This window comes from Dipodomys spectabilis, unplaced genomic scaffold (genome assembly GCF_019054845.1).
Source record: "Dipodomys spectabilis isolate Male_0828 unplaced genomic scaffold, ASM1905484v1 ptg000157l, whole genome shotgun sequence".
NCBI lineage: Eukaryota > Metazoa > Chordata > Mammalia > Rodentia > Heteromyidae > Dipodomys > Dipodomys spectabilis.
Window position 1 is genome coordinate 5,375,967 of NW_024870834.1, and position 24,224 is coordinate 5,400,190.

The 24,224-nt window shown below is 38.6% G+C and overlaps 1 protein-coding gene across 1 annotated transcript in view; it reads right to left on the minus strand.

Annotated features, from left to right (window-relative positions):
• The window catches only part of Unc79 (unc-79 homolog, NALCN channel complex subunit), a 240,144-nt gene that overhangs the window by 191,089 nt on the left and 24,831 nt on the right, over nucleotides 1-24,224 (minus strand). The window lies entirely within an intron of this gene.

Below are 24,224 nucleotides of genomic sequence, written 5' to 3' on the forward strand. Positions count from 1 at the left end.
GTTCTCAATACTGTCCATTTGTTCTTTCACTCTTTAAGGCTATCAAGGGAGCCTCTTAGGTGGTATGGCTCACTGTCAGTGGTTAGCAGAAGACATATCAAGTCCTGGAGATGCAAGGCTTTGCTGTTCCCAATTGCCCATGGAAATAAGCTCCTGGATGCATTCTAACTGAAATGCTAGCTTAAGCAACTTTAAAAAAGTCAAAATTCTTTTGACAGGTATGGGACTTAGAATCACAGAATAAGAAAGTAGCAGAACTGGGAGAACCTTAGAGACCATTTCTCACACCCACTTCACTTAAAAGATGTGAAAATGATGCACACAGTTGAGCAATGGCAGAGCTGACCACTCTGATTTCCTGACTCCCAATCCAGTGCTCTTTACACTATGACATACTCTATAACACAATTTAAATTAAGTCAATATGTACATAGTTATGTGCATATGTCATTACATGACGTAACAATTTCTAATAGTAATAATTAATTCTAAAACCTATATATACCATTTTTCAGATTTGCTTTTTCTCCTTTCTACTTTCTGAGCTATTTCCATAATCTGTTTAATATTTTCCCAGAAAATAAATCTACAATGCAGATAATGTCTTGAATTTATATAGTATATTAGCTCCCAAAGTAAGTATCAAGATCATATCTATTCACTCAACTCTGTTTAGTCGTAAACAACTTTCTGCTTAAGAAAGTTTAAGTAGGTGATATTTGAAAACATATCAATTATATAATCTACAAAAATCTACTTTCTTCTTAGTGTTTTTGATCTGTCATTCATCATAGTTGTCACAGTACAATGAACCTCCAGATTAATACATAGTTCCAGGTTCCAAATATCTGATATTTATGCTAGGTCAGCATATAACCTGCTCACCCACTATGACAATAATGCTTTGTTACTGTGACACTTCCCAAGCTTTAATATTCAGCATGTTTCTGTAGTGTATTTCAAGAATACCATTAATCATTCCAACATCTACAAAACAAAGTTGATGACAGTGCAAGGTATAGACAAAAAGCTCAAATGAAGAGAAAGTCTAAAATTCTCCAACTCAATGTCTTGTTCATAGTTCAAGAGCTCTAAGTTACTACATAATGATCATAAGCATTAAAAAATCTTTATAAAATGAATGGATTTTATAGCTCTTTTTCATTAAAATGCATTAAGAGTTCATTTCAAAAGATATCCAAAAGTGCATGAAAAAGCAGACTAATATTTTACAAATTCACATGGCATTGCCTTTGTTTACTCACCTTTCTATTTTCTATACCAAGTTGCAAATTTCTTAAAAGGTGAAGACTATATCTTCCGCATGTCACTATTCCAAGCCTAACACGCTGTCTGGCACTTAGGGACCCAATAAGTTCAAAAGATTAACTGAGCAATGAATTAATACTTAATAACAGCATTATCACTAGGTTATCTATAACAGTTATACATATATCTGTAGACCTTTTAGTGCCAAACACCTAATAGGAACTTAATAAATTAGTAATGAATTAAGGTAGAAAGAGGGTACATGAAAGAAAGGAGGGGGCAAAAGAAATAAAGAAGGAGACAAAGAGGAAGGAAATGTTAAGTAAACAATTTATACAATAGGTTGGAAGTATATTCAATCTACTTTTTGTGATGGTGCAAGTAACAAAATCGCAAAAATCAAAGATTTAGCTTTCACACTTTCATCTACTTAAAAACAACCAGAAAGGTCCCTGGCAAACAGTAACTTGTAGTTGTGCTACGGATATGAATAAAATTCTTTTTCATTTCAACCTTGTACACAACAAATGTACAAGATTAATAAGCCTATGTGAGCACCCAGCACCCCACTAAAGCACAGAATTCTTGTTCTTTACTTCACAGATACACCAGCCTATTACTGCAGAGACTCAAATAATTGGGCAGCACTGATGTGTACAAATAATCTCCAGCCTCACCTGAAGCTACCTCTACATTTCTCTAGCTATCTTATATTCTTTTTCAAATACAGTTACATGCTTTTGTAACTCCCTCTACACCCACTTCATTCTTTATACTTTTAAAAGACATCTGTTGGGTTAGAGTTGTGGTGCAAGTGGTAGAGCAATTGCCTAAATATGCTCAAGGTCCTGGATTTAATCCCCAGTATCACAAAAAAGGAAAGAACCATATGTTATGAACTAAATTCTGTGTCTCTGTCTCTGTCTCTCTCTTTCTCTGTCTCTGTCTCTCCCTGTCTCTGTCTCTGTCTCTGTCTCTTTCTCTCTCTCTCTCACACACACACACATACACACAATTCATATGCTGAAACATTAACCCCAAAATGTAACTGCACTTGGAAATAAGGCCTTTAAAATGGTGACTATGATCAAATAAAGGTGTTAAGGTAGTGTGACCTAATCCAATCTGTCTGGTGTCCTTTTAAGAAAAGATTAGGACAAAGAGCTGAGTCAAGTGAGGACATGCAAAAATGTGGCCATCTGTGAGCCAAGGAGAGAAGCCTCAGGAGTGACCCAATCTGCCAACACCTTGGTCTTAGACTGCAAGTCTCCAGAACTGTGCGAGAAAAAAATGTCTGTCATTTAAGTAACTCTGTCTGCGATACTGTTATGATGGTCTGAGAAAACTCATACACCATTGCAGAGGAATATCTCTAAATAAGAGCTCAGAGTGCGAACTCTGAAGCCAAATAGTTCTGAAATAAGACCTTGGCTCTATGTCTACTTCACCTATCTCCCCACTTGTAAAGTGGAGACAATTATATCAATGTCAGAAGGCTATTTTGAATATAAATCAGTCTGTGCAAATCACTTAGCATTATAACCAGCACATATTCAATATATAATTGGTATTTTTTAAAAATCTACTTACATCTCTTTTCCCCTGGTATCAAAGATGAAAAACCCATCATGAGAGCCTTCAATCCATCAGCTAGTCCTTTTACTTCATTAATACCTCCTTCTTTCCTAAATCATTCCCACCAACATTCAGACTAATTCTAGAATCTTCCTTGTCAAAAGAAAACAAAACCTTCCCCCAGGACTTTGTTCCCCACCAGTTACTGGCCTCTGACTTCTGAGACAAAGTTCCTGAGTTGAGTTAGGTGCACATTCTCTTCACTCCTTCACTTCTTGTTTGACTCTCATTTACTCAGGTCTGGCTTCTTCCTCCACCACTGCACTGAGTCTACTTTTCCTAGAACCATCCCCTTTAGATTGCCAAATTCCATGGACACAGTCATCTGTCACTTTGCTAGATCTTTCAACTCTCTGCATATAGACAGTCCCTCTTCAGTCTCAGTATTTTCTTCCCTTGGCTCCCCTATACCACTTTCCTCTGGGCTTCCTCTTCTTGAACATATTTCCCTCAAAGTGTTTCTCCACCTTACCCCACTATATGGCCCATTGCATTGGAATTCATCATTGTTCAACCCTAGGCTCCCTGTTCCTCTCTGGCAGTATCTTCCATAGGCATTCCAATTCATCCATATGGCTGTCAATATTATTCCTGGGCCAGATATTATTCTTTTTTTTTTTCTTTTGTCCATCGTAGGGCTTGCTCTGGGCCTGAGCACTGTCCCTCAGCTCTTCAGCTCAAGGCAAGAGCTCTACCACTTAAGCCACAGTGCCACTTCCAGCTTTTGCTGTGTCTGTGGTATTGAGGAATCAAACCCAGGGCTTCATGCATGCTAGGCAAGTACTCTACCACTAAGCCACATTCCCAGCCCCTGGGCCAAATATTCTTAAATGTTCATCTCTCAAGCCCCATTACCAGCACAAAAATAAGTAAATAAATATTCATCTCCAATCCAGATGCATGTTTTTTTGAGTAACAGACTCATCTACCTAATCTCTCTACTTGAGAATCATGAAAATAAATCAAAGTAAATAAATATATCCAACACTGAAAACTCTCCCTCATCAAAAGAAAAACTATCTACTTCATGTCATTTGTGCAAAGTATTCTGAAAATCATCCTTATATTTCCTCTTTAACTCTCATAATCCAATTCATCCCTAAATCCTATCAATGGTACCACCAAAGTACATCTCCAAGATTGGCCTCAGCTTTCATCTTCAGTGTCATTACTCTGTACTACTGTCTCCTAATGAATTCTAATAGTCTCTTCACTCATCTTCCAATTTGCTTTTACATCTCTTCAATTCCTTTTCCCTTTGGCAGCCAGAAGGATTTTTTAACTTAAAAACTGCTTCATGTAATCTTCTGTTTAAAATACTACAGTGGTTCCCCATTTCCCTCAGAATAAACCACACAATCCTTCATGTAGCATACAAGTTCCTAGCCTCTTTTCCAACTTGATGCTGCAGCCTTAAGAGCCCACTGGCTCTTTCTCAATCCTTTTATTTTTTTTTAACATGCAAAGATAATTTCTGTTTGATTTCTTTTTTTTTTTTTTTTTTTTTGTGGTCATGACGCCTGAACTCTGGGCCTGGGCGCTGTCCCTCAGCAATTCAGTTCAAGGATAGCATTCTACCACTTGAGCCACAGTGCCACTTCCAGCTTTTTCTTCATATGTGGTGGTGAGGAATTGAACCCAGGGCCTCATGCATGCAAGGCAAGCACTCCACCACTGAGCCACCTTCCCAGCCCATCCGAAATTTTTTACATGCATTTATCCCTCTCCTAGAATACTTGTCTCACAATGTTCTGTCTGACTAACTCCTACTTACACTTTGAGTTAACTCTACATGCCACTTCTTTATGGAAGTCTTTGCTCACTTCCCTGTGTGAACTGATTTTCTGATCCTCTCCCATTTGAGGAGGTTTTTTCACATCAGTTAACACAATTTGCAAGTGTACTTTTATTTGGGTGTCTGTTTATCTCTTTCAAGTGGACAGTGAGCTCCAAGAACTATGTCTTTTACTCACCATTATAAAGCCCCAGGGCCTTGTAAGAACTGAATGTGCTGACTTCCTAGAAAAGATTGAAGGAAACAAGGCAGAGCAGGAGAGAGGCTTTTTTTTTTTTTTTTTTTTTTTTTTGCCAGTCCTGGAGTTTGAACTCAGGACCTGGGCACTGTCACTGAGGTTCTTTGGCTCAAGGCTAGCATTCTACCACTTGGGTCTCGGTGTCATTTCCAGCTTTTTCTGTTTATGTGGTACTGAGGAATGGAACCTAGGGATTCATGCATGCTAGGCAAGCACTCTACCACTAAGCCACATTCCCAGCCAGAGAATGCCTTTTTAAAGCAATTAAATTAGTTTTCCTTTTTTTTCTTTTTTCTTTTTCTTATTTTCCACTAGTTATTTGGGGTTTTTTTTATTGTGAAAATACTGTACAGAGGGGCTACAATTACATGGGCAAGGTAATGAGTGCATTTCTTATCAAGCATTGTTGCCTTCTCCTTTGTTTCCCCTTCCCATCCCTTCCTATCTCCCTTCCCTTCCCCCGACCTTAAATTAGTTTTTCTTATAGCCTAAAAAGCCAACTATTAAAACTGGGATGAAAATACAATTTAAAACAAGAGATCTAAGAAGTAATTTCTATCTATTACTTAAAAAGTGGTAATTTTTTTGTATATAGTAAATCTATTCATTGTTACTTCATTTCCCATCTAATCCCCAACATTTCTTTAGAAGTCTTGCTACATTTTAAAGACAGAGCCACAAAAATCAAAATTCAGTCTTACATATAAAAATATTGTAACAAGGGCTGGGAAGGTGGCTCAGTGGTAGAGCGCTTGCCTTGCATGCTCAAGGCCCTGGGTTCGATTCCTCAGCACCATATAAGCAAAAAGAAAAAAAGCCGGAAGTGGTGCTGTGGCTCAAGTGGTACAGCGCTAGCCTTGAGCTGAAGAGCTGAGGGACAGTGCCCAGGCCCAGAGTTCAGGCCACACGATCGGACCCAAAAAAAATATATATATATATTGTAACAATACAGTTTTAAATATTTTTCTTTAAATTTTATGTATATTCCTATATTATTAGATATATTTAAAGTCATCCACTCCTATTTTTAAAATTTTAATGATGTTAATGATTATCACAAAAGCAAAAAGTCTGATAAACACAATGAAGTCTATAAAAATTACCTCTAGGACCAGTACTCAGGAAAAACTACATATAAATTTTGATGTACGATAGTACATCAAATTTTCTACCTATAACCATACATTTTTTAAAAAATGGATTAAAGAGCTGGGAATGTGGCTTAGTGGTAGAGTGCTTGCCTAGCAGGCATGAAGCCCTGGGTTCAATTCCTCATACCACATAAACAGAAAAGCCAGAAGTGGCGCTGTGGCTCAAGTGGTAAAGTGCTAGTCTTGAGCACAGAGAGGCTCAGGGACAGTGCCCAGGCCCTGAGTTCAAGCCCCAGGACCAACAAAAGAAAGAAAAAAAGAAAAATGGATTAAATAGTATATAGTTTTAGGATTTTTTTCCCTCACTTTATCAGAAATAAATTTCTAAATAATTTCACTTTTTTTGTTTTTAAAGCAATTATAATTTATTGCATCCATTTGTTCATCATCTATTTGTGAGACTTGGGGCTATTCTTCATGTTCTATTCAGTGTTTCGAATAATATCCTTTTTAAACTATGTATGTGGCCAGGCACCAATGGGTCATGACTGTAATCCTAACTACTCAGGAGCCTGAGATCTGAGGATTGCCCTTTGAAGTCAGCCACAGCAAGAAAGTTTATGAGAAAGAGAGAGAGAGAGAGAGAGTAAGTTTATAAGACTCTTATCTCCAATTAACCACCAAAAAGTGAGAAGTGGAGCTGTGGTTCAAGTGGTAGAGTGCTAGCTTTGAGCACAAAACCTCAGGGACAGCACCCAGGCCCTGAATTCACTGGCATACACACAAAAAAAAATGCACATGGAATCTTCCATGCCCATTTCCTGTATGAGGAGCAGGAAATGTTTCTTATTCATTTCTATTTTACCCTGTTAATACTAAAAAATATCTTTGCTAAAACTTTCAAAAAATATGGATTTATCTTTAAATATCCTTAGACTAAGCTTTGAATAGTGGAACTGCTGATACAAATACGAAATATTCCTTTTAAAGCTTAGGGAAGAATTAATGTCTTTCTCTTCAAAAAGATAATATATATTTACCTACCATCAGAATGCACCATTTAGCATGCATAATGTCTATTGAGCATACACAATGTGTACGAGGTGCTCTATATACATTTTAGGTCTTTTCAATAGCTTCTGAGTTGTGGTTATAGTCATTACTACTTAAAGTTGAATAAAACCAAAGCTTAAAAAACAGTGTTCATTTGTATGGATATAACATGGAATAGTAATACTTTCCCCATTCTATTACTTGACATTTAAACTGTAATCATTAGGTAAGACTGTGATAAACGGATGAGCTATCAGATTACATTCATTTGTTTTTACAAACATACCTACTTCACTAGTTCTACCCTTTTCTTTAAAAAAAAAGAAAAGAAAACAAATCATTTTCATCCCTCAAGGCCCATCTGAAGGCACATCATTAAAATGAAAGACCACTTGGGAGAGAACAAGGGAAGGTGTGACATTCTCTCCAAAGAGAAATGTACTCTTTATCTGACTTATGTAACTGGAAGCCCTCTCTGTACATCGCCTTTATTATAACAAAAACATATTTCTAAAAATAAAATAAGGGGCTGGGAAGGTGGCTCAGTGGTAGAGTGCTTGCCTTGCATGCCTGAGGCCCTGGATTCGATTCCTCAGCACCACATAAGCAAAAAGAAAAAAGCCGGAAGTGGCGCTGTGGCTCCAGTGGTAGAGTGGTAGCCTTGAGCTGAAGAGCTGAGGGACAGTGCCCTGACCCCGAGTTCAGGCCCCATGACCGGACCCAAAAAAAATAAATAAATAAAATAAATAAAAAATAAAAATAAAATAAAATGAAGGGCCAAAACTATAGCATCTTAAGATATTGCAGTCATATCATACATGGAGTCTCATATCCCTCTCTCCCTTCCCAACAACTCAGAGCGCTACTTATTTGCTTCCAAAATTTTGTCACTTCATTATATAACTATGTCACTGATTATAAACTATTCCAGATGGCTCCAAAATTAATTCCATATTTGCAAATCTATCTTACCTAACAATACTTTAAGGTCATTGAAAACATACCTGTCTTATATTTCATTTGCAACTCCCTTAGAATATGTCCTAATACCATATCCACAGCAGATGGTCAGCAGTGACACAGTGCTTAAAATGAATAAAAAATTTAAATATTCGCAACCTTATGCCCTATTGCTAGTCTCTAAATACTTTTTAGAATTCTAATATCATCTACATAAATAATCTCAAATTAAAGTTTACTGTGTAATATATAAATAATGTGGCATCCTTTTTCATGAATTATTTTCTTCTTTCTCTCATTCCAATAGAATAGAATGCCCCCAATTCAATTCTCTTGATATATATTTCAAAAAAGTTTTAATAGGTTCTTGAAGTATTCATTTTTTTTCTTCAAACTGTCCTTCTGTTTCTGTTTTTCTAGCCCTAACAGACTGGGTAAGTGTCATGGAGTTTTTTTGATGCCCTGCAGAGAGCCCTGGATGGGGGGTGAGTTGCCACCTACAACTATGTGTAACCTCAAGCAAACTATTTAATATCTCTGAGACTCAGGGGTTCTTGTTTATTTCATTATGTTCTGTCCTGTTCTATTTTTGCTAAATAACAAATTTAAATAGTGTTTCCCTCCACATTCTTTACAAGTGTTGATTATTAATGTTGCCGATCTGATAGCATATGTTCTAATTTCATCTTGTTTTTATTGTTTTCTACATTAAGTCTAAGACTTAATAGATATGCTGTCATTGTCCCCTTTTAAGTCATTTTCTTTTCAGTCCAACCTTTCATTAAGAAATGATTTTTAAAAAACAAAAACAAAAAACAAGCATCAGTGGTTCCCACTTTTAATCCTATTTAATCAGAGAGACTCCATCTCCAAAATAACCAGCCAAATGCGGGGCTACAGATGCAATTCATGTAGCTGGTACAGCACTACTAAGTAAGCAAACAGAGCAAGCATGAAGTCCTAAATAGTTCAAGCCCCAGAACTAAAAAGAAAAAAGAAAAGGAGAAGGAAAGAAAAAGAAATGATAGACATAAGTAAAAAGTATTTGGACACATTTCTCAAATATAGGTTGCTATAGTGATTTGCCACAGTACTTTAAGAAAAACTATGCCTGACCCTTGAAATGTCTTCTCTTGATCAAAGATCAGTATAGAAGCTGGGTGCCAATGACTCATGCCTGTAATCCTAGCTACTCAGGAGGCTGAGATCTGAGGATCATGGTTCAAAGCCAACCTAGGCAGGAAAGTCTATGAGACTCTTACCTCCAATTAACTACCAGAAAACCAGAAGTGGTGCTGTGGCTCAAAGCGGTAGTGTGCTAGCCTTGAGCAAAAGAGTTCAGGGACAGCACCCAGGCCCCAGATTCAAGCCCTACAACTGACAAAAAATACAGATCAGTATTGAACAAGACATCTTCCTTAATTACTACTACACTTTATCCACTATTTTTGTAACAATAGGAACATTTCATAGTCCTATTTGTTCTATCAAGAAATCATCTCTCATATCTACTGTCTTCTTCATTCACACTGACATCATCTTAATTAAAACTTGTAAATCTCTTTCCTTGATTAATTTCTGTGATTATTAGAGTAATTCTCTTCCGATCTTTTTTCTACATGACATCCACAGAAATCTTTCTAAATTCAAATTTTCTTAACATTCTATTCATTGAAATCTAAAATATAAAGTTAGAACATGGAACCTAGTAAGAAAGATCCTTGCTTACCTGTCAAGCTTTACCTTTTGCTCTTTTCCATGTGTACTATACTGCAATCACACTAAACTGCAAAAGCACAAACTCATGATGCTTTAATTTATCTATGAGTTGTACATTCCCTATACAGGAGTGTAGTTCACACTCATCTGCTTAGTCAACTCCTAAGAATTATTTCAAACTCACCTGTAACCACTTCTGTTGTAGAAAATTCACTTTTCCTACAACAAGGTACATGAGAGGTAGCTTCTTAGTATGTCATAGTGCCTAGAACTTCCTTCTAGCATGGCACTTATCAATTGTATGATGTAACTAGTAATGCATGGTTGTTTCCTTTTGGACTGTAAGAAGTATCTTTTTATATTTTTCAAACCCAGAATGTAAAAAGAGTCTAATCCTAATAAATGTTTGGTGAATGAATGAATGGTTTTGACATACAACTCTGAACACAAGAAAGTGATATAGAATTTATATTCTTTTCATAGGCTCATTTTGGATCCTGGACATGACACTAAAGTTTTCTCTGACTTCACTTCCTACTGCTAACAGAAAGAACAATTTGTAACACAAAAAAATTACTTTTATCATTTTCTTCCTAAATCTCTCAATTCTATCATTATTTTGGAGTATGGAGCTTATCTGGCTGACAGCTCACTGAAAAGATGAGGATGGGATTGTATCTGTGAAGACATAATAAGAGCAAAAAATATCTAATTCAAGAAGGGCAAGCACAGATACAAATAGACGAACTGTGTCTAAGGAACTGTGTGAAAAGCCAACCATGGCCTTACAGTGCTAGGATATGTCCCCCACTCCTTCATGACCTGCTCTGAGGGTAGTTAGACTGACTTCATTCTTGGAGCCAAACAGCCTTAACTGAGGATTGCAGCTAGGTATCTCCTGGCACAGAGAAGGGAAACATTGGTCATACAACCACACCATTGGGAAGATCTTTTTTCTTTTTCTTTTTCTTTTCTTGCCTGTCCTAGGGCTTGAACTTAGGGGCTAGACACTGTTCCTGAGCTTCTTTTGCTCAAGGTTAGTACTCTATACCACCTGAGCTACAGTGCCACTTTCTCCTTTTTCTGTTTATGTGGTATTAAGGAATCAAACCCAGGGCTTTATGCATGCACTCGCCCACTAAGCCACATTCCCAGCCCCTAAAAGATACCTTTTTATAACATGGGTATCAGAATAATTTTACAATTCCATAGTCATCAGCGGTAACTAAAACTTGGCCAATATAATTTGCATCTACTTAATGGAAATCCCTTCTACTTCAGGCTTTTTGCTGGTTAATTGGAGTTAAGAGTTTCATGGACTTTTCCTGCCACAGCTGGCTTCAAACTGTGATTCTCAAACCTGAGCCTCTTGAGTATCTAGAATTACAGGCATGAGCCACTGACACCAAACTAAACCCACAACTTTAATAACAAATAAAAGCAGTTAATTTAAAAAATTCAGAAATAAAGGTGTGAAAGGGCAAAGCATTGTTTGAAAGTTCTAGCAGAGAAGCAGTTCTTTGATGATCCTTGATCAAAAAATGTGACTTCTTTTTTGTTTTTTCAAAAAAGTTCTAATAATTCATTTTAGCATAACAAGGCTAAACCAGTATAGGAAATGGAAGTTAAAGTCTCTGAATGTTACTCCTTTACAGAAGATCACCTCTTTTGCTGAAAGCAAAACATCCTAAAAGTTATGACGAACAGGAGATGGAAAAAGATACACATGGGCAGAGAAGCAAGAAGTCCAAAGGATGCCAAGTGTCACAGATAGCCTTATTCACTCTTCCAAATTATACTTATACTTATATAAATATTCTTTAGTCAGTTTTAGTTCCAGGTGGCAAACTTACAGCTGACACTTTTAACAAATAGGAAAGGTCCGCAAAGAACACCTTGTGCTTTCACAAGTGACTTCAAAATCACCATGACCCCCTACATTTGTATAGTCTTTTACATCTGTCAAAGTACTTCCATATACATTATTAAATACTTTTTTATGGCTGAATTTGTGAAAAGCAGTAATAAATTCTGGGAATTTAGGTATTAAACAAATTTAGCATAAACATAAAAGAAAATATATCAGTGTTCTTATTCATCAGACATTGATTAAGCACTTTGAGGTACTAATAAATGGGCAATGAATACAACATAATCCTCTATCCTCTAAAAGGGCACAATGATAATAATTCCTTAAGTCTGATGTTTACTGCTTGCCAGTATACATAAAAATAATGGTTCCATGTTATTCCTATAGTACCAATGAGAAAAGGATAGCTTGCACAGGTTTAGTAATTATCCCAAGGCACGTAAGGCAAATGATGGAGTCACTTCTGATTCACTACCTCTAAAGACAAACACTAGTTAACTAATTGTCCACTGAATACTTTTAGCACAGTACAAAACATACATAAAATCATCCAATTAACTTTCACACATAAATTAACAATACTTAAACACTTACCAATTGGAAGTAGTTTACCAATCTAAACATGGAAACACTTCATTTGCCAGACATAAGACACAAGTGAAAAATAAACAGAAGATAAAATAAGCCAGGGGTTAGGCAAGTCAAAAGAAAAGTTTCTAGTAGCTATTGACCTGGGAAGCTTTGGCTAGGAACTTTGAAAATCTGATCTATTTTATGAGATAGCGGAAAAAATGATAATGAGTAAATTTTCAATCTGTTTGTTGGATATTAGTAAGTATTTGAAATGGAGTATGGAGCTCCATCCTATTTTGATGCAAGTAGTTGTTTTTAAAGTTTATGGAATAGCTTTCTCAGATCAAGATTTTGAGATTAAAGAATCTGAGCCAAAATTTTAAGCACACTCACCCATCAAAAGAGTGACTCACAAATATAGACTTACCACCTGATGTTCTTGACACTGCAAGGAGAAGAGGGGGAAAGACTACTGATCTTTTTAAGAAAGTACAAATTTAGACATACTGACTTAATAAATGAATACTAATTTTTGTTACTAAACTGTAGTTCTCTATTTTTAAAAACTCATAGATTTTTTTAAAAAAACTGAGGAGCCATTTGATAGATCCAGTAATATCGAAGAATCTTGACTATAAATCAGTTCCTAGAACTAAGTTTGATCAATACCCAAGAAATATCTAAATTATCAACCAACTATCTTATCAATTTCAGAATAATTATGCTGAAAATAAATTCTATTCCCTAAGAAGACACACATATTCCAGAATTATTGAAATAAGATTACTTTTACTTTACTCAGCACTGTCCTTATATATTTGGCTACATAGACAACCTCTTGGAAACATTTGGAATTCTATTTTGTGCATGCATGTGTGCGTGTATGTGTGCGTGCACGCGCATGCTAAAGTCCAGGTAGAGTTAAAATCGGACATGCAGTAATTCAGAGCATATTGTACAATACTCATAAATAATTCAGGCCACCAAAACAAAAGTTTCTTTAAATTAATTAAAACTGGACAGCAAGTCAGTATAAAAGATCATTGAGGACCAACCTTAAGACTAACACTACTATAAGCATTTTGTCCTTTGACTCATATAACCTTTATAACTATCCTATGAAGTTAGTTGCTTCCCCCAGCTTTTTTTTTTTTTTTTTTTTTTTTTGGAGAGGGTCTCACTAGTTACACCAGACTATCCTGAAGATCTCAATTATCTTTTTTTTGTGTGTGAAAATACCATATAGAGGGGTTACAATTACTTGGGCAAGATAATGAGTACATTTTTTATCTAGCATTGTTGCCTCCTCCTTTGTTTCCCCTTCCCATCCCCTCCCATATCCCCTTCCCTCCCCCTCCCCCACCCCACCCCACCCCCCACCCCTACAAGATTTCAGTTATCTTATCTCAACATCCTAACACTACACCTGGCTCTCATGTCCTTAATTTTTTTTATTTTGTTTTTTTGTTTGTGTATGTATGTATGTATTTTTGCTGGTCCTGGGGCTTGAGCTCTCTTTGTTCCTGGTGCTGTCCCTGAGCTCTCTTTGTTCAAGGCTATCATTCTACCACTTGAGCCACAGCACCACTTCTGGCTTTTTCTGAATAGATTATTGGAGATAAGAGTCTCATGAACTTTCCACCTGGGCAAGCTTTGAACTGTGATCCTAAGATCTCAGCCTCATTAGTAGCTAGGATTACAGGTCTGAGCCACTGTCACCCAGCTTCCTTAATTTTTTAACAGATAAAATAACTGCAGAAATTGTTTTCCACTTTCAAAATTCATGCAGTCCATATATGATTTTTTTTCAATCAGTTGGCAAATATTTATCTAGAGTCAAATATGTATAAGCACTGAGAATATAACAGTACCTAAGATAGCCACCACCCCTATTCTCAATGAGCAGATAGAACAGTGTAGAAAATGAAAAACAAAAAAACACTATGTTTTTAAAGGCTTATGGAGAAATAAATAAGATTAATGTAGAAAAGAAAAGAAAAGTTAAGGGAATATCTTTTTTTTTGCCTAGAGGTTCCTCAAAAGTCCTGTCTGAAGGGCTGGGAAGGTGGCTCAGTGGTAGAGCGCTTGCCTTGCATGCCTGAGGCAGTGGGTTCAATTCCTCAGCACCACATAAGCAAAAAGAAAAAGCCCGGAAGTGGCGCTGTGGCTCAAGTGGTAGAGTGCTAGCCTTGAGTTGAAGAGCTGAGGGACAGCGCCCAGGCCCAGAGTTCAGGCCCCACGACCGGACACAAAAAGAAAAAAAAAAAAGTCCTGTCTGAGGTGATATTTAAATACGAATAAAAAAGATGGAAGAGGTTAGATTTGAAAAAGTGAGAGGTGAGTTCTCAAGATGGCGACGGGGCAGTAGGGAAACGCCACAGCTCTCTCCAACCAAAAAGAGAGTTCGAGTTCCAACCTTTAATCTCCCCAAGAGACCGACAACAACAAAAAGACGAACACTCAGAGAAAAACCAGAGGTGGAAAATAACAAAAAAAGAAAGAGAGGAAAAGAAGAATTTCAGAACAGAGAAGAGCGAAGACCCCTCCCCCAACCTTTACTGGCCGCGCGGCAGTGCGCCAAGCCGCCGGCCAGCCGGCCCGGCAGGGGCTGCCGGAGCCACAGAGACACAGGGGGCTGCTTGCAGATCACAAGGTACCGGATTGCAGAACAGCGGATCGCCAGGAACAGAGAAACCTACCAGCCGGGAGTCTCCAGGAGGATCCCACCCCACCCATCACTCTCCACCGGAGCGGAGAGGCTCCATCCCGCCAAAGCCGCCCGGCACCAGCAGCGCCACAAAGGGACCTGTCGCGATCGCAACGACCCGGCGGGGGGCCGCCCAACCCAGCCCGCAACCACCCCAACTGAACTCGGACTGCAACAACAACTGACGGACTGCAACAACAACTGACGACCTACAGGGTGAGTACCCATCAGGGGACAGGGAATCCATCAAGGGAGACCAGAGCTGGAGGGAATCCCCAGACCCTGACCTAGACTCCCTACCCCAACACCCGGACCATAGGACCCACTAAAACTGGGAACTGTTCGAGAGCCCCACCAGCCGGTGGAGCACACTCTGCTGGCCAGGCCAGAGCAAGAGCGCCCCGGGAAGGGAGCTTAAATGCTCAAGCCAGGAACAGTGCCCCTGGGTCAAGACTACCAACAGTAGAAGAAATTTGAACTGTGTCCTCCAGGCTGCATAACCAAGGTGGTATACACATTAGCACAGGCCTAACGAGCGCGCTCCAGGCTGGGGCCGGAACCAGGCCAGGGGACCGGCGCCTGAACAAAGCAAAAAGGGTCAGAAGTGGGACTGTGGCTCAAATGGTAGGGTGCCAGCCCTGAGCTGAAGAGCTGAGGGACAGCACCCAAACCTAGAGTTCAAGCCCACAACCAGCCCAAAACAAACAAAAACACATCAGGAGCCCATAGCAGACTCCAGTATTTGGGAGAGTGCATCCAGAGCATCTGATCTTCCCAAGAGCACCCGCAGGAGCAAACACAAGCAGTCTAGGCTGCTCAACCCTTCCAAAGGCGGGAATTGCTACAGCAGAGAGCTGAGAATCCTAAGTGAATAGCAGCTGGAAATAGGCTCCCAACAGAATCCAGATCAGACACAGACTCTCTCTACCAATAGAGAATCAGCAACCAAGCAAAGACAGACACACCAAAACAAGATTGAAGAGCAGTCTCCTGAACCCCCATGCGAAAATCACAGAGAAAAATCACAAGGTTTACCACTACCCAGGACAGCAAGCTCACCTCAAAAGCCAGCAGCCACGCAGGGGAGAGCCCCAGTGGGAGCAAAGCAGGAATGGAAGACAAAAACTACATCCAAGGGTTGCTGGAGGCAATGACTCAAGAAATAAAGCGAGAAATGGATCAGAAATTGAAAGAGCACAAGGATGAACTATCAAAAGATATACAGGATATCAAACAAAAATTGGATGCAAAAATAGAAGCTGCACAAACCTCAGTAAGAAGTGAGATAAACGCCAAATTAGAGGTAATGCATACTGATATCACCTCATTGAGAGGTGAGATCAGTACTCTGAGAACCAACATTGAATCCATAAAGGGATCCATTTCCATCATGCAAACCACAATAGAAGCCACGGTCAACAGAGTGAATGAAATGGAAGGTAGAGTGTCAGATACAGAAGACAGAATACACCAACTGGACCAAAAAGTGACAGATATGGAAAAATCACTCAAATTAAACCAAAGGGAAATTCAAGAGCAAGCAGATAATGCTAAAAAATTTAACCTTCGCATAATCGGAGTGGACGAAGGTGAGGAATTCCAGAGCAAGGGAATGCAACACCTATTTAACAAGATAGTCAATGAAAATTTTCCCCACCTCAAAAACGACCATCTTAACTACATCACAAAAGCTTATCGAACACCCAACAAGCAAGATCCCAGGAGAAACACTTCTAGGCACATAATAGTAACAATGATGGATCTGAATAATAAGGAAACAATCCTGCATGCAGCAAAAATGAAGAAGGAGCTATACTACAACGGGAAAAAAATTAGAATCACTGCAGATCTCTCCACACAAACAATGAATGCAAGAAAAGCCTGGGAAAGCACCATACGAGCCCTGAGAGCCAATAACTGCCAACCCAGACTGATATACCCGGCAAAGCTAGCATTCACATTCGATGGAGAACTGAAAACTTTTAATAGCAAAGAAAAACTAAATGAATACATAAACATTAAGCCAGCATTACAAAGAATTCTAAGAGGGGGGACACAACCTGAAGAAAGCAACCAGGAACTGGGACCTGCCCCAAACAGGCATTACTCAAAGTCTAACTGAGCAAGCACAGGAGGAAAGGAAAGAAGAAAAACTTAGGAAAACGGAATGGCAGGGACAACAATGCATCTCTCTATACTTTCTCTTAATATAAATGGGCTGAATTCGCCAATTAAAAGAAAACGAACTGAGGACTGGATCAGAAAACAAGACCCATCCATCTGTTGCCTTCAGGAGACCCACCTCTCAGCCAAACATACAAACAAACTCAGAGTGAAGGGGTGGAAAAGGATCTACCAATCAAATTCCCCCAATAAGAAAGCAGGTGTAGCTATCCTGATATCTGACAAAATAAACTTTTCATTAAAATCAGTACAGAAAGACAAGGACGGACATTACATATTAATAAAGGGAACAATCCAAGAGGAGGATATAACCATCATCAACTTATATGCCCCAAATATCGGTGCACCCAGATATGTTAAACAAATGCTCTCAAACTTACAGAATAAAATAGATCCCAATACGATAATACTAGGAGACTTTAACACGCCACTCTCACCAAAGGACAGGTCTACCAACCAGAGGATTGGCAAAGAAGCTACCGAATTAAGTGAGGCCATACTTCAAGCGGAATTAACTGACATCTACCGAGTATTTCACCCTAAAACAACACAGTACACATTCTTCTCAGCAGCTCATGGAACTTTCTCCAAAATAGACCATATCATAGTTCATTCAAGGAACTTAAGCAAATACAAAGGGATCGACATAATCCCCTGTATCCTATCTGACCACAGTGGAATCAAGCTAGCTCTCAATAACAAAGCATACCGCAGAAATTTCTCTAATACATGGAAATTGAACAGCACACTCCTTAACAAGGCCTGGGTAACAGAAGAGATCAGAGAAGAAATAAAGCATTTCCTAGAACTCAATGAAAATGAAAACACCTCACAAAGAAACTTGTGGGACACAGCAAAAGCAGTCCTGAGGGGCAAATTTATTGCCCTCAGTGCCCACATCAAGAGAATGGAGACAGACCAAGTAAATAATCTCATGTTGCAACTAAAACAGCTAGAAAAACAAGAAAAAATGGGACCTAAAGCTACTAGACGAAGCCAGATAACCAAATTGAGAGCAGAGATTAACCAATTAGAAAATCAGAAAACCATAACCAAAATAAACCAAACAAAAAGCTGGTTCTTTGAAAAAATAAACAAAATTGATGGCCCGTTGGCAAGATTAATTAAAAAAAGAAGAGAGGAAACCCATATTAATAGGATTAGGGATGCCACGGGAAACATCACAACACGTACCCAAGATATCCAAACAATTCTAACAGACTACTTTCAAAAGCTATACTCTCTAAAGGAAGAAAATCTGGCGGAAATGGATGCATTTTTAGAGAAATACAAGTTACCCAAACTGAGCAAAGAAGAAGTTAACCAATTAAATAAGCCAATATCCTATAATGAGATACAGGAAGCTATCAAAAGTCTTCCAACAAAAAAAAGCCCAGGACCAGATGGATTCACAGCAGAATTCTATAAGACCTTTAAAGAAGAACTAATACCCATACTCCTCAAGCTCTTCAGAGAAACAGAGAAGGAGGGAGCTATCCCAAACTCATTCTACGAAGCCAATATCACACTCATCCCCAAACCAGGCAAAGACCCAACCAAAAAGGAGAATTACAGGCCAATCTCCTTGATGAACACAGATGCAAAGATCCTTAACAAGATTCTAGCTAACAGAATCCAGAAACACATAAAAAAAATAATACACTATGATCAGGTAGGCTTCATCCCAGAGACACAGGGATGGTTTAACATACGTAAGTCAATAAATGTAATCCAGCATATCAACAGAGCCAAGGTCAAGAATCACATGATTATCGCCACAGATGCAGAAAAGGCCTTTGATAAAATTCAACATTCATTCATGCTAAAAGCTCTGGAGAAAATAGGAATAGAAGGAACATTTCTAAAAACAATAAAAGCCATTTATGACAGACCAATAGCCAATATTATACTTAATGGGGAAAAGCTACAACCAATCCTCCTAAAAACAGGAACAAGGCAAGGATGTCCACTGTCTCCACTCCTCTTCAACATAGTCCTAGAACCCTTAGCCAGGGCAATAAGGCAAGAAAAAGACATTAAAGGGATCCGCATAGGGAAAGAAGAAGTGAAACTATCCCTTTTTGCAGACGACATGATACTATACCTCCACGATCCCAAAAACTCCATCCCCAAACTTGTAGAAATCATAAGTCACTTCGGCAAAATAGCAGGATACAAAATAAACCCACAAAAATCAGTTGCCTTCCTATACACTGATAACGCACAGGAAGAGAGGGAAATAAAGGGAGCAACCCCATTCACAATAACCTCCCAAAAAATAAAATATTTAGGAATTAACCTAACCAAAGATGTAAAAGAACTATTTAATGAGAACTATAAAAAGTTAAAGAAAGAAATTGCAGAAGACACTAGGAAATGGAAAGACCTCCCATGCTCCTGGATAGGCCGACTTAATATAGTAAAGATGGTGATACTTCCAAAATTAATATACAAATTCAATGCAATTCCTATTAAAATCCCAATGACGTACATCACTGAAATACAGAAAACAGTCCAAAAATTTATATGGAACAACAAAAGACCTAGAATAGCCAAAACAATTCTAGGGGATAAAGACAATATGGGAGGGCTATCCATGCCGAACTTCAAACTCTACTACAGAGCTATAATCACAAAGACAGCATGGTACTGGCACAAAAACAGACCCGAAGACCAATGGAACAGAATAGAAGATCCAGATATAAATCCACAGGCCTACAGCCAGCTGATATTCGACAAAGGAGCCAAAGACATACAATGGAAGAAACACAGCCTCTTCAACCGCTGGTGCTGGGAAAACTGGGCAGCCACATGCAGAAAACTAAAAGTGGACCCCAGCCTATCACCATGCACCAACATCAACTCAAAATGGATTAAAGACCTTAACATTAAACCTGAATCTCTGAAACTACTGCAGGACAGAGTAGGAGAGACACTTGAACTAATAGGCACAGGAAGGAACTTCCTGAACAGAGTCCCAGGGTCACAACAAGTTGGAGAGAGACTCGACAAATGGGACTACCTTAAAATAAAAAGCTTCTGCACAGCTAAATCTATCGCAACTAAGCTAGAAAGACAACCAACTAATTGGGAAAAAATATTTACCAGCAATATATCAGACAAGGGGTTAACATCCTGTATATACAGGGAACTCAAGAAACTAATCCCTCCCAAACCTAACAAACCAATTACTAAATGGGCAAGGGAACTAAAGAGGGACTTCTCAAATGAAGAAATAAAAATGGCAAAGAAACACATGAGGAAATGTTCATCATCCCTGGTGGTGAAGGAAATGCAAATAAAGACAACCCTGAGATACCACCTTACCCCAGTCAGAATGTCCCACATCCACAAATCAGCCAACGACAAATGCTGGAGGGGATGTGGAGAAAGAGGAACCCTATTACACTGCTGGTGGGAATGTACACTTATACAACCACTTTGGAAAGCAGTCTGGAGGGTCCTTAGAAAGCTAAAGATTGACCTCCCTTACGACCCAGTCATACCACTTCTAGGCATCTACCCTGAACAACAGGAACCAATATACAAGGACACGTGCACCTCCATGTTTATTGCAGCACTGTTCGCAATAGCTAGGATATGGAAACAACCTAGGTGCCCCACCACAGATGAATGGATCCAAAAATTGTGGTATCTATACACAATGGAATATTATGCAGCCATTAGAAATGACAAAATAATGGCATTTGCAGGGAAATGGATGGAGCTAGAAGGAATCATGTTGAGCGAGGTAAGCCAAGAACGAAGAGACAAACGGTACATGGTCTCCCTCATAAGTGGATGCTAAATCCAAAAGGTTAGTGATACGACAAAACTAACAGGACTTAAGAAACAAAGAACTCCCGCTCATCTGGTTGAACCACTACTAAATATCCTCATGCTGCTGATCACAAATATGGTATATAACATGTGAACACTGTTATATATTACAGACTGTGGTAGACAATTTGCTCCAGGGAAGTTAGAATGAACTTGTGACTTTGAAATTATGTAATCATTTAATCACAATCAAAAAAAAAAAAAAAAAAAAAGAACCTCGGGGAAGGGAGGGAGGGAGGGGATGGTAGGGGGAAAACAATGGAGGGGGTAACAATGTTCAAGAGGAAGTGTACTCATAACCTCACTCATGTAACTGTGACCCTCTGTATAGTAGCTTTACAATAAAAAAAAAAAAAAAAAAAAAAAAAGAATATCAAAAAAAAAAAAAAAAAAAAAAAAAAAAAGAAAAAGTGAGAGAATGAGGTTCTGAACAAAGACTACAAAGTGATGACAATATTTAAATCACACACAGCTGAAATGTCACTCAAGTGCAGTAAAATAATATTTTTAAGACAAGAAGAAAAGAAGAGTAGGAGTGAGGATGCAAAATAACATAATTTTGGAAGCTTGAAAAACAGTAGGTAAGTAGCAGTTGACATAGCAGGCCAAATAAAGGTGAATTCCAGGACAGCAGCAGAGAAAGCTAAGAACAGATACACATCTTGGAATTCTCAAAAGGCACAGAACTGGCAATGCCAGATAGCATTGAAACTAGAGGTGACAGGTAGAAATAGGAGGCTAAAAGATGAGATATGGCAAAGAACTGTTAAAGAGCAATTCTTATTCTAAGTAGTCTCCTGTACTCATATCTCTAAGAGGACATCTCTCCTCACCTCAGCACATCTGAAGTTCATGGCCTAGAACCAATATTCATCAGAAAGACTCTCATGGAGGAAACCACATACATCTGAATATGCAGGTGAACTATATAAATCAAGATAATTTGCCAGCTATACACACTTTAAATGCTGAGTGGAAAGCTGAGCCAGCTCCTGACCCTACTCCAGCAACATCTAACCAGCAGATCCTTGCCCTTCAGCCTGGAGACCGGAAGTCACTTTCTTTTCTCTCTTATAAATTGGACCACTTAAAGTGGAAAGTCTTGCCGGGCGCCAGCGGCTTACACCTATAATCCTAACTACTCAGGAGGCTGAGATCTGAGGATTGTGGTTCAAAGCCAGCCTGGGCAGGAAAGTCTATGAAAATCTCATCTCCAGTAAACCACCAGAAAACCGAAGTGGTGCTGTAGCTTAAGTGGTAGAGCGCTAGCCTTGAGCTGAAGACCTAAGGGACAGCGCCCAGGCCCAGAGTTCAGCTTCCACGACTGGGGGGGGGGAAGTGGGGGGGGGGATTTCCCAGTAAATAAGCAACAACATTCCAAGTCAACTTTTTAGTCTAATTCTTAAATCTATTTAGACAACAAAGCATGGCCAGTGCTCTAAAGAAACACTCTCACATGTAAGACACAGCAGAGGAGCAGAAGGTCAATTTTGAGAAAAAGAAAGTTTCTATACAGAAGAAAACTTTAAAAAAAAAGTTGCTATTAGTATCAGAAAGGTAAGATAATCTTATTCATGAATGAAATGCCAGTGTGCTATATAAAAAGATGAAATACAGAAAATAAATAACGAGTTCTTGCATAGTAAAAACAGAATCCTAACAACAATGAATGAGAGACCTAGAAGACAAAACTCAGGAAATTTCCCTAAAGAAAAAAATATAAGACAAATTAAGAGAGAAATTATTAATGCAGACCAATGTAGTTACATGAAAAGGATAATAGCAAGACCAGAGGAGTTAAATTATTATCAAAATTAATTAAGAAATTACTAGGGTATACAAAAAGTAGTAAGTATATACCTATTTAGTTACCACCCAAGTTAAAAGATTGATGGTTTTTCCATACTTTATCTCTGACTTTATCCTCCTCACTTGACATAGATATAAATACTTTACCTTGCAAAAAAAAATAAATAAAAAGAGAAACCTTAAAGTTATCATGACCCATTGCTCCCTCCTAAGAATTATAGGAAAATTTATTTAAATCTAAAAATTTTGTAACAGAAAATTTCACACTAATACATGTCAGTCAAAAACATTATTTAAAGATATCATAAACAATAAAATCTCATACATTCATCATCAAAAAGAAAACATGAGGCTGGGAATGTGGCTCAGTGGTAGAGTGCATGCCTAGCATACATGAGGCCCTGGGTTTGATTCCTCAGTACTACATACACAGAAAAGGCCAGAAGTAGTGCTGTGGCTCAAGTGGTAAGGGCTAGCCTTGAGCACAGAGAGACTTGGGGACAGTGTCCAGGTCCAGAGTTCAAGGCCCAGGAGTGGAAAAATATAAACAAACAAACAAACAAACAAAACATAAGAGCTGTGCGCCAGTGGCATACACGTGTAATCCTACCTACTCAGGCAGCTGAGATCTGAGGATCACAGTTCAAAGCCAACATGGGCAGGAAACTGTGAGACTCTTATCACCAATTAACCAGCAAAAAGTCAGAAATGGCTCAAATGGTAGAGTGCCTGCCTTGAGCAAAAGAAGCTCATCTTCTTGGGAGTCCCAAAGTGGGCCCATCCCAGTGTGTGTGTGTGTGTGTGTGTGAGTGTGTGTGTGTGTGTGTGTGTGTGTGTGTGTGTGTATGTGTAATCCACGAAGGAGGGGAAACCACAAGTACAGGCCAGCACCCCAGGTACATGCACACGCGCGCGCACACACACACACACACACACACACACACACACACACACACACAAAACAAAGAGTGGGGGAAGGAAGAAAAAAGGGAGGAAGGGAGATGGGAGGGAGAAGGCAGGAAGGAAGGCAGGCAGACATACCATGGGGAAAAAATATGCAGTTTGTTAATTTCAGCTCAATGTAGCCATCCCCCCATGTATTCATATCTTTAAACATCATGTTACGTACAATAAATATACACTTTTGTTAATTTAAAAATAAATTTAAAAAAGAATAAGAAGCAGAGACATATTTTTAAATAGATAAAAACTTACAGTATAGCCTAATATTTAAAACAAGCTAAAAGAAAGTAAGAAAATGGCCGAAGTTGTGTTATTAAAAGCTGAAGCTGCCACGTGCCAATGGTTTATGTGCTCACCCAAGCCACTCAGGAGGTTGCAATCTGGAGGATTGTCATTTGAGGCCAACCCATCTGAAAAGTTTGCTAGACTCTATCTCCAAAATAACAAGCAAAGCTAAAGGCATAGCTTAAGTGGTAAAATGCCAGCCATCCTAGCAATAACAAGGTCTAGTGTTCATA